This window comes from Myotis myotis, unplaced genomic scaffold, assembly GCF_014108235.1.
Source record: "Myotis myotis isolate mMyoMyo1 unplaced genomic scaffold, mMyoMyo1.p scaffold_m19_p_1, whole genome shotgun sequence".
NCBI lineage: Eukaryota > Metazoa > Chordata > Mammalia > Chiroptera > Vespertilionidae > Myotis > Myotis myotis.
Genome location: NW_023416313.1, coordinates 159,611,982 through 159,624,315, shown reverse-complemented (window position 1 = coordinate 159,624,315; position 12,334 = coordinate 159,611,982). Strand labels below are relative to the sequence as shown.

General features: G+C 43.2%; 1 pseudogene; it reads left to right on the top strand.

Annotated features, from left to right (window-relative positions):
• The first annotated feature begins 7,782 nt into the window (after nt 1-7,782).
• Nucleotides 7,783-11,555, top strand: LOC118675241 (annotated as a pseudogene).
• Nucleotides 11,556-12,334: the final 779 nt, after the last annotated feature.

Sequence of the window (12,334 nt, the reverse complement as noted above, 5' to 3'; positions counted from 1 at the left end):
TTGGCTTTCTCTTACACCATTCCAGCAGGGGAAGTTGGGTGTGCCATGTTGTTACTGTTAGGTGGAGGTAGAAATCCATATTCGTTGCTTGGTTTCCATTGATATATGAATGGGGTGCTCCTCGTTATTGTTGGCTGGGGGTTGGAATTCCAGATGGCCATGGTCTCTGCCAATGCCATGTGGTAGGGGTTCTTGTTATCCCCAGATGGGGATGAAAGTTCTGGCTCCCTACTTGGCTTTCTCTGATGCCACCCTGGCAGGGGTGTTGGGGCATTTGTTATGGGCTACAAGAGTGGAAGTCTGCCCTAACAGGTTTGGCTCAGTGGATAGAGCATTGGCCTGCAGACTCAAGGGTTCCAGGTTCGATTCCGGCCAAGGGCATGTATCTTGGTTACGGGCACATACCCAGTAGGGAGTGTGCAGGAGGCAGCGGATTGATGCTTAGAAACATTGATGTTCCTAACTCTCTATCCCTCTCCCTTCCTCTCTGTAAAAAATCAATAAAATATATTAAAATGAAATGCCTCTTTTCAGACCCCATAGGAGCCACCCTCAAGAGAGCACATAATCATGTTAACTATCCTGTAATCCAATCTCTACCTTGCTTTCTCCTACTTTCATGTAATCTTCCTTCCTTCCCTCCTTAATTTCAAATGCCTAAAAAAAGCTGCAAAGCCCTAACCGGTTTGGCTCAGTGGATAGGGCATCAGCCTTCGGACTCAAGGGTCCCGGGTTCGATTCCGGTCAAGGGCATGTACCTTGATTGCAGGCACATCCCCAGTTGGGAGTGTGCAGGAGGCAGCTGATCGATGTTTCTCTCTCATCGATGTTTCTAACTCTCTATCCCTCTCCCTTCCTCTCTGTAAAAAATCAATAAAATATATTTTAAACAAAAGAGTGGAAGTCTATGCTCCCCATTCAGCCTTTGCTGGCCTGGGTGGGTGCTGGACCATAGTTTTTTTTTCTGTGGAATTTGCGTGGAGTAAAGTGATTGCTGTGCTATAATTTTCTGTCTTGCTAGGCTGCCCTTTTCCTGGTCCTTTGGCTTAAGAAATGGGCTTTTGTTGGGCCTTTTCTTGTCTGTACCCATTGGTTTAAGGTTGTCAACTTTTTCAGATCCAAGTCTGGTATGTACGTGAGCCAAAAAGAAAATCCATTGAACCTGCCATAAGTCATTCCTTGGGTCTTGAGATTCCTTGCTGGTTAATCTTCTCTCCACCTTTTAGAATCTTAGGTTTGTTTTATATATAGGGCTTAGGGGTTTTAGTTGTAATCAGTTAGGAGGAATAAGGAAATGTTTGTTTACTTTCCTGGAAATGCAATTATTTTGTGAGTTAATATTTCCCAAAGTGAGTTTCTCTGATATTCCCTCAGGATTAGATTTGGGTTATGCTAATTTGGCTGTAGTTCCACTGAAGTGATGCTGAGTTTTTTGGTTTTTTTTTTGTTTTTTTTTAGTGCATCATGCAGAAGGCACATGCTGCCAGTCAATATCATTACCAGTGATGTCAACTTTGATCACTTGGTTAAGGTGATGTTTGCCAAGCTTCTCCACTATGAAGTTACTATTTTACCTTTTAAGGTTAATAAGTATTTTGTAGGGAGATACTTTGAGACTGTGCAAATATCTTCTCGCTCTTCAAACTTTCACCCACTAGTTTTAGCATCATACACTGATAACATTTGTCCGAATCAATTATTATGACGGCTTTCAAATGATAATTTTTCAATTTATCATTCCTTTGTTGTTTATTAATTTATGTTTAACTGAAAGAAAAGCTTTCTCTTCTGTAGCATTCATTCACTCATTCATTCATTTATCTATATATCTATCAGTGTGTGAATTCTTATAAGTAATAACACTTTACTATAATTACTTATTTTGATGCTCAAATTATCTCAGATTTGGCCAGTGGGGTTCCCCTTTAGTTGCTTCCTATCCCTCTGTGATAGGTCTTTATTCAAAGACAACATGTAGAGTCCTATCCAGTTTGCTCAATGGTTAGACGATTGGCCTGGGACTGGAGGGTCTCAGATTTGATTCCCAGTCAAGATCACGTACCTTGGTTGCACGTTTGATCCCTAGCCCCAGTTAGGGCACATGCTGGAGCAACCAATTGATGTGTGTCTTTCACATCGATGTTTCTCTTTCTCTGTCTCTCCCCCTCCCTTCCACTCTATAAATCAATGGAAAAAATATCCTCAGGTGAGGGATAACAAAAAATAAAAGAAAGGAAGGAAGGAAGAAAGAAATACTGTTATTTCTTCCTGCTTAAAAAAGAAGACAGCATGTAGAAATATATATAAAAAATCCCAAATAATCTATAAAAATGCTACTAGAACTATAAGTGAATATTATAATGTTGTAGGACACAAGAATAATATACAAAAATCAAGCATATTTCTATACAATAGCAGCAAGCAATTGAAATTAAAATGTTAAAAAATACCATTTACAACTGTAAAAAGCCTGAAACATTTAAGAATAAACCTAATGAAATATGTGCAAGATTTGTATGTTGAAATTACAATTGATGAGAGAAATGAAAGAAAACTTAATTATGTATGAAAGAGTCAATATAGTTAAGCTATTGATTCTTCCAAAATTTATCTGTGGATCCAATACAAACCCAGTGAAAATCTCAGGAGCCTTTCTGGGTAGAAATTGGTAAGCTTATTCTAAAATTTATATTTAAAAAATAAATCTAGAATAGCCCAAACAATTTTGAAAGTGGACATAGGTGGAGGACTCATGCAATTTAATTTCAAGACTTATTCTAAAGTTATAGTAATAGACACTGTGTTATATATCAATAGAAAAAATAGCGTCCAGCCCAGCTGATGTGGCTCAGTGGTTAGGCATTGACCTATGAACCAGAAGGTCTCGGTTGGCTTCCCAGTCAGGATACATGCCCAGGCTTGATTCCCAGTAGGGGGTGAGAGAGGCAGCCAATAGTTCTTTCATCATTGATGTTTCTGTCTCTCTCCCTGTCCTTTCCTTTCTGAAATAAAAAATATTTTAATAAAATAGAGTCCAGATATATAGACTCATATATATTTGGTCAACTCATTGTCAATCAAGATTCCAAGGCAATTCAATGGAGAAAGTATAATCTTTTCAAAAACTGGTTGTGGGAACAATTGGGTATCCATATATAAAATATGAGAGTGAGCACCAAAGCCCCATTGAAGCAAGTCTAGCCCCAGAGGGGTGTCTCCAGCACAGAAGTTCTCCCACTGCAGACACAGCTGATTCTCATAGCCAGTTGGCCTGGAGGTCAATTCCTCACAGTGATAACTACAACAATTAAGGCTTAATTACAACAATACTGTGCACAAAGCCCACAAGGGGGTGCACCAAGAGTGTCTACCTCAGGTAATTGGGACCCTTAGCACAGAAAGGAACTCTATCGACACAGCGAAGCATAAAAAATGCCGAGACAAAGAAACAGGACACAAACGACAGAATTGGAGGAAAGCAAACTGCTGGATATAGAGTTCAAAACCACACTTTTAAGGTCTTTAAAGAATTGTCTAGAAGCCGCCGATAAACTTAATAAGGCCCTCGAAAAGACTGGTGAGACCGCCGATAAATGTAGTGAGATCTTCAAGAAGACTGGTGAGACCGCCGATAAATGTAGTGAGATCCTCAAGAAATCTAGTGAGACCCTCGACGTTGTGATAAAGGACCAACTAGAAATTAAGCATACACTGACTGAAATAAAGAACATTATACAGACTCCCAACAACAGACCAGAGGATCGCAAGAATCAAGTCAAAGATTTGAAATACGAAGAAACAAAAAACACCCAACCGGGAAAGCAAAATGAAAAAAGAATCCAAAAATACAAAGATAGTATAAGGAGCCTCTGGGACAGCTTCAAACGCACCAACATCAGAATTATAGGAGTGCCAGAAGAAGAGAGAGAGCAAGATATTGAAAACCTATTTGAAGAAATAATGACAGAAAACTTCCCCTACCTGGTGAAAGAAATAGACTTACAAGTCCAGGAAGCGCAGAGAACCCCAAACAAAAGGAATCCAAAGAGGACCACACCAAGACACATCATAATTAAAATGCCAAGAGCAAAAGACAAAGAGAGTATCTTAAAAGCAGCAAGAGAAAGAAACTCAGTTACTTACAAGGGAGTACCCATATGACTGTCAGCTGATTTCTCAACAGAAACTTTTCAGGCCAGAAGGGAGTGGCAAGAAATATTCAAAGTGATGAATACCAAGAACCTACAACCAAAACTACTTTATCCAGCAAAACTATCATTCAGAAGTGAAGGCCAGATAAAGAGCTTCACAGATAGGAAAAAACTAAAGGAGTTCATCACCACCAAACCAGTATTATATGAAATGCTGAAAGGTATCCTTTAAGAAGAGGAAGAAGAAGAAAAAGGTAAAGATACAAATTATGAACAACAAATACACATCTATCAACAAGTGAATCTAAGAATCAAGGGAATAAATAATCTGATGAACAGTATGAACTGGCGATTGTAATAGAATCAGGGACATAGAAAGGGAATGGACTATTCTTGGGGGGGGGGAAGGGGTGTGGGGTGAGGGAAGAGATTGGACAATAATCGTGCACCTATGGATGAGGACAGTGGGTCAGGAGTGAGGGCGGAGGGTGGGGTGGGAACTGGGTGGAGGGGAGTTATGGTGGGAAAAAAGAGTAACTAATGTAATAATCTGAATAATAAAGATTTAATTAAAAATAAATAAATAAATAAATAAATAAAAAAGAAAAAGTAAATAAATAAAATATGAGCTTTGACCTTTGCCTTGCAACAGATAAAGTAACTCAAAATTGATCACAGTCCTAAAACCTAAAATATAACTTATTGAAGAAAACAGGAAAACATCTTTGTCATCTTGATTTCGGAAGAGCTATCATAAAGAGGATACAAAAAACCACAACTCAATAACAAAAAACAACAACACAAAATAAAACAAAAACCCCCAAACAATCTGATTGAACAGTAGGCAGAAAAAAATGAATAGACATTTTCCAAAAGAAGACATACAAATGGCCAACAGGTACATGAAAAGATGTTCAATGTCACTAATCATCAGGAAAATACAAATGGAAACCACAGCAATATTACCTCACACTCCTCAGAATGGCTATTTTAAAAAAATATATTATTATTTCAGAGAGGGAGGGAGAGATAGAAACATCAATGATAAGAGAGAATCAGTGATAGCTGCTTCCTGCATGCCCCCCTACTAGGGATGGGGCCCACAACCTATGCATGTGCCCTTGATCAGAATTGAACTCCGGATCCTAGAGTCTGCAGGCCTATGCTCTTTGCACTGAGCCAAACCGGCTAGGGCTCAGAATGGCTATTATAAAAAAGACTAGAGGCCCAATGCATGAATTCGTGCATGGGTGGGGGTCTGGCTGGCCTGGCCCCAATCGGGGTGGATCGAGGCAGGGCCTGTTGGGAGGAGGAGATGGTGGGAGGTTGGCTGGCCAGCCTCCCCTGATCTGGGCCTGATCAGGGCCGGGCCAGCTGGAGGGAGGGGCCACAGGCAATTGGCCAGCAAGCCCCACCTCCTATTGGTGTGGGGGGGTCAATCAGGGGTGGAGCTGGCTGGGGGGAGGGACCACGGCTGATTGGAGTGGTGGGGGCCCATCAGGGTTGGGGTCAGCCAGAAGGAGGGGCCACAGGCCATTGGCCAGCCTGCCCTGCCTCTGATGGGAGTGAGGGATCTGATCTGGGCTGGTGTCAAGGGGGAGGGGCTGCAGGAAGTTGGCCAGCCGGCCCCGCCCCCTATTGGGGTGGAGGGGTGATTAGGGGCAGGGCCAGCTGGGGGGAGGGGCTGCAGGAGGTTGGCCGCTGGCCCCACCCCCATTTGGGCTGGTTCACTGGCCGCAGTGGGTGTCATAGAGACTGGTCATTCCAGTCGTTATGGTGTTCTGGTCACTGGCTTTTTATATATATATAGATAAGAAATAGCAAGTGTCACGGAAGATGTAGAAAAAAGGGAACCCTTGTATACTTTTGGTGGGAAAGTAAATTGGTGCAGCCACTATGGAAAACAGTATGATGGTTTCTCAAAAAATTAAAAATAGAACTACCATATGATCTGAAGAAAATGAAAACAGTATCTTTTTTTTTTTTAAAATATATTTTTTATTGATTTTTTACAGAGAGGAAGGGAGAGAGATAGAGAGTTAGAAACATCGATGAGAGAGAAACATCGATCAGCTGCCTCCTGCACATCTCCTACTGGGGATGTGCCCGCAACCCAGGCACATGCCCTTGACCGGAATCGAACCCGGGACCCTCAGTCCGCAGGCCGACGCTCTATCCACTGAGCCAAACCGGTTTTGGCGAAAACAGTATCTTAATGAGATCCCTGCATTACCGTGCTCATTCGCAATATCCAAGGCATAGAAACAATCTTAGTGTCTGCCTGACATTGCCTCAAAGTCAGTGGTTCTCAACCTTCTGGCCCTTTAAATACAGCTCCTCATGTTGTGACCCAACCATAAAATTATTTTCGTTGCTACTTCATAACTGTAATGTTGCTACTGTTATGAATCATAATGTACATATCTGATATGCAGGATGGTCTTAGGCGACCCCTGCGAAAGGGTCGTTCGACTGCCAAGGGGGTCGCGACCCACAAGGGGGTCGCTGCTCTAAGTTATCTTAGTAGTCAGCTTATGGTTAGACAGAGAAAACTTTAAATGTCTTAAACTTGTAAGCCTCCCAGACTTTTCCAAAGGGCTGTGGGTGTGTATTTGGGTTTACCTTCATTCTTCAGCTTGCTCTTCTCCCTTACATATCAGGCGTCTAACCACTGCTTGATGGTATTAACAAAAGGGATTCCACTTAGCCACCCCACAGCCAGAGAGAAAATATAAATGGTTGAAGCCAATATGTGTAGTAGGAAAATGGGCTAAAACCCAGACTCAGTAGCATTTCTGGTTAGAATGGGGACAAACTGCCAGAGTTAAACTCTAATATTTCCGGACTCATAGCATAGAACAGCCGTGGGCAAACTACGGCCCGCGGGCCGGATTCGGCCCGTTTGAAATGAATAAAACTAAAAAAAAAAAAAAGACCGTACCCTTTTATGTAATGATGTTTACTTTGAATTTATTTTAGTTCACACAAACACTCCATCCATGCTTTTGTTCCGGCCCTCCGGTCCAGTTTAAGAACCCATTGTGTCCCTTGAGTCAAAAAGTTTGCCCACCCCTGGCATAGAAGGTCACCCATGAACACTTTCCACTGAAACAACACTGTTTGGAACCTGGATCATCCCCTTATCCACTCATCAAGTTGGCAGTCCTATGGTTTTTCCTCCAGGCAAGGGTGGATTAGTTTCATCACTCTGGGTTGAGTGAAGACTGAGTTTCTAAGATCATGCCTGATTACAACTAAGAATGTGCTGAAAGATCATAGATTTTTTTCCTTAAAACAAACTTTTTTCGATAAAAAATTTCTAACTTAAAAATACAGAAAATAATATAATGAACCCCAGGCACTCATAAACACAGTTGCAGAATTATCAGCATGACAATTTCATCATTCTTGTTTCATCTATTCTTTGCAGGTTCAATCCCAGGTCAGGGCACATACAAGAATCAACCAATAAATGCATAAATAAGTGGAACAACAAATCAATGTCTCTCTCTCTCTCTCTCTCTCTCTCTCTCTCTCTCTCTCTCTCTCTCCCTCTCTCTCTCCCTCCCTCCCTCCCTCCCTCCCTCTCTTTTTCTAAAAGAATCAATTAAAAAACGATGACAAGCTTTTAGCTTCTGCTCCTGGTCCATGTGAGGGACAGATGGCTGAGATGAGCAGGGTTCAGGATGCGAAGAGCCTTCTGGCTCTAAGGGAACAGGAAGAACTAGAAGATTTGCCAAATGATTACCCCTGGAGCACCAGTGAAGATGAGGGGGGCGGTAGTGGAGAGTGAAAGCATCAAAAGCTTCTGGAAGCAATCAGGTCCCTTGATGGAAAGAATAGGCAGAAATTGGCTGAGAGATCTGAGGCTAGTCTGAAGGTGTCAGAATTCATGGTCAGTTCTGAAGGATCAGGAGAAAGGCTGGTCCTTTCAGATCTGCTTGAGCCCTTTAAAACTTCATCCTCATTGGCCACTGTGAAAAAGCGACTGAATAGAATCAAATCAAAGAAGACTGTGGAGCTACCCCTCAACAAAGAAGACGTTGAGCGGATCCACAGAGAAGTGGCATTCAATAAAACCTCACAGACACTCTCCAAATGGGATCCCATCGTTCAGAAGAACCGACAAGCAGAACAGCTGTTTTCCCCCCTGATGAAGGAGCAGTCAGCTGTCGCTCCCATTGAGCATGTGCTCAACGGCTGGAAGGCAAGAACACCCCTGGAGCAGGAGATTTTTAACCTCCTTTGTAAGAACAAGCAGCCAGTGACAGACCCTTTACTGACTCTTGTGGAAAAGGCCTCTCTCAAAGCCATGAGCCTGGAAGAGGCTAAGATGGGCCGAGCAGAGCTTCAGAGGGCCCGAGCTCTGCAGTCTTACTATGAGGCCAGGGCTCAAAGAGAGAAGAAAATCAAAAGCAAAAAGTATCGCAGAGTTCTGAAGAAAGGAAAGGCCAAGAGAGCCCTAAAAGAGTTTGAGAAGCTGCGGAAGACCAATCCTGCGGCTGTGCTGGAGGAACTGGAAAAACTCGAAAAGGCCAGAATGATGGAGTGAATGAGCCTTAAGCACCGGAACAGTGGAAAATGGGCAAAGTCAAAGGCAATTATGGCCAAATATGACCTGGAGGCTTGCCAGGCTATGCAGGATCAGTTGGCCAGGAAGAAAGAACTGATGCAGAAAGTCCAGGTGGCCTCTGAGAGTGAGGAAGAGGAGGGAGGTGAGGGAGCAGAGGGTGATCTCCTTGTCCCTGATGCGGTGAGTGAGGCACACATGACTGCAGATGGACCGAACCCCTGGATGGTCAGGAATCACTCTGGTGACTCAAAAATCCAGAAGGACCCTGAACAACTTCCAGAGCCCATGGCCAACGAGACTTCTGAAAGTGAGGAAGAAATTTTGTTGAAAGAATTTGAGGAAAGGCGATCGCTTAGGAAAAATTCCGGGCTCAACCAGGATGCCAAGCCAGTGGGCAGACAAGAAACAAAAGATTCTAGCACCCAGGAGGTGCTTCCGAACTGAGGGCATTGTCTCAGAAACTCAACAAGGACAACCATCAGTGCAGGAAGCAAGACGTGGGTTCAGCGAGGACTATTTTGTCTGTCCAGAGAGAGGGACCCACTGTGCATGCGTGCGTGTGTGTGTGTGTGTGTGTGTGTGTGTGTGTGTCCGCTGGGGGCCTGCCCCCAGCCGCATTGGAGGCTCAGAGCAGGCACTGTGTGTGTGTGTGTGTGTGTGTGTGTGTGTGTGTGTGTGTGCGCGCGCGCAGATCCTATAGGGTCTGGATGGTCCTCTCAAATTGTTGGTGGTGGGTAAATGGATATGGAGGCACCTGCACCTGGTGAGCTGCTGTGTGGATATTTCACTTCTCATTGATAATCACATTTGGTAAAGTCTTGTCTTTTCTTGGAGGACCTTCAGGTGCTTCAATGAGAAACCGGCGTCTCTTCTTGGCACTGGGCTTCAGGCCCACACTGCCCCCTGGCCCCAGCCAGGCAGAGTCAGGTCCACGTCCTTCGGCTTACTCACCTCCACAGTTTCTCCTCTTTCAAGAAATCTCTGATGACATCATCACCAGCAAAAGCTTCCTTTATCATTTGCCTTTGCTCTCTCTCCTGTTCATCTTCCGATTCCTCTATCGTGGGGACAGCCAAGGACTTCATGGAAGGTGATTTGTGGTTAGGATGTTCTGTAGGTCAATCATTTGTTCCTTCGTTTTCTTCTTGGGAGCATTAGGCTGATTATTCCTCTCCAACTGCTGCCCTTCTAATGGAAAGCTCCTCATTTTGAAACCATCCTTCTTTGCTCAGTTCCTCTAGCTCCTCCAGAGTCTGTGCTCTCTCCAGCCTCTGCAGCAAGAGGGGCTCCTCTTCTTCCCCAGCGGGTCCCTCTCTCTGGACAGACAAAATAGTCCTCGCTGAACCCACGTTTTGCTTCCTGCACTGATGGTTGTCCTTGTTGAGCTTCTGAGACAATGCCCTCAGTTCGGAGGCACACACACACAGGATGCCTGCTCCGAGCCTCTGCTGCCAGACTGTGGCCATCAGCAGGACATCCACTGAGGGCTCCTGGACTGTGAGAGGGGCAGGCTGGGCTGAGGGAACCCCACCCCCCAGTGCACAAATTTCGTGCACCGGGCCTCTAGTTGTAAATAATGTTAAACTCCATTTTCTAGCAATTAATTATATAAGGGGATTATGTCTACAGTGGCCCTGCCTTGTCAGTCATTTCTAGTGACCTTTTTACTTCTGTCAGGAGTGTACTAGTATATGTTGAAGAGCTCCTTATGACTAGTTGTTTTATGGAAGCCAGCACACATCCACAACAACATTTAAGCACAGGACCATTAGTCTATATTTTTAATAAATGTACCAATTAAATAAAATAAAATCTTTTTTCCTTGAAATATTAATCTTTATTGCATGTAACATTATTATACTTAAAATCTATTATATTTAAAATCGTTTTTCTTGAAATATTAATGTTTATTGCATGTAACATTATTATACTTAAAATCTATTATATTTAAAATCATTTCTCTTGAAATGTTAAAAAAAAAAGTGTGTTGTTGACTAAAGTGGAACAAGCTGTCTCCCCAGGTAAAGGTAGGTCTTGGCACTGCCCTCTTTTTCTAGGGGAGGGAAGAGCATGAAAACCAGAGAGGATTTTAAGACTTGATGGTAGAGAGGATGCTGAAAAACTGCCTGAATGTTCCACGCTTTTCATAGACAGAGTGAACCTGTTAAGGGCTAGCTGGGTTTGGTCCTCTTGGAGTAGGCGGTCTTGAGACTTGCCTTGAGCACATGTCAAGGGGGAACAAGCACATAGAAACTCTTCAACACCCTGCCCACTCCTCTGCTGACAGAGGGAAAGAAAATGGGCTGGTGGTAGAAACAACCTAGAACCTGTGCTTGGGTTTGTCTCTTGCTTTTAAACTAGACAAGGAACCCCTCATCTCCTCCAGAGTCCATTGTGCATCATTCAGCTCTAGCCTTCTAGTTATGCTCCTTCTAGCACTGGCATGAAGTCAAACTGGCGCCTCCCCTTTGATGGATCTGACACACAACATTCCCCAGGCATACAGCATTTGCAAAGAGAAGAGATGGGTGAGTAGTTATTCATTCTGTCCCCAACATCTACCCAGGTATGGGCCAGACTTATGGAGTATGAAGTTAAATTAAGATAGGCTGTGGGACACGTACAAACACGCAGGGTTGCTAGGGACCAACTGAAGGACACTCTCCCAGCCTGACAGAACCTTTAGATTTGGGCTAGAATTGACATCTGGGCTATCCTATTATCACTTTCTATTGGATTTCAGTGATAACCATACTGGGGGTTATCCCGAACAGCTAAAAGGTGAACATATCCACTATCAGATTAATTTAAGAAAACCTCCAGACCTTTAGGGGTTTTTGTTGTTGTTGTTTTAGCATTATCTAGGAAAAAAAAGAGGGTGCTAGGGAGATTTGGTCTTCAAGTTCTTTTTCTTTTTTTATAGATTTATAAGTACCGCGTGCTAACCGATTGCGCGACTGGAGCTCCATAGAGATTTATTGTGATATAATTCACAACCATGCAAGTCACCTATTGAAAGTGTTAGTTCAGTCCTAACCAGTTTGGCTCAGTGGATAGAGTGTTGGCCTGCGGACTCAAGGGTCCCAGGTTCGATTCTGGTCAAGGGCATGTACCTTGGTTGCGGGCACATGCCCAGAGGGGAGTGTGCAGGAGGCATCTGATGGATGTTTCTCTCTCATCTATGTTTCTGGCTCTCTGTCCCTCTCCCTTCCTCTCTGTAAAAAATCAATAAAATATATTTTTTTTAAAAAGTGTTAGTTCAATAGTTTTATTATGTTCACAGATATGTGCAACTATCACCACCATCAATTTTTGGAACATTTTATCACCTCAAAAGGAGACTCCATACCCTTTAGCTATTAGCTCCTCTAGCTCAATCCTCCCCAGCCCTAAACAACCATATTCTTCCACCTTCAAGTTAGACCCTGAGGCCTTCCACTTCAGATTAGGTATAGGAAAGCTCAAACCACATGTAAGATATTAGCAGCATCAGAAGTATTCACTGCACCTACCTCTAAGGCAATATTCAAAATTATTTTTCTAAAAATATTTAAATCCCTCCTCATAACAATGTTACTCTTTGTCACATCTTCTCTATTATAAAATAACC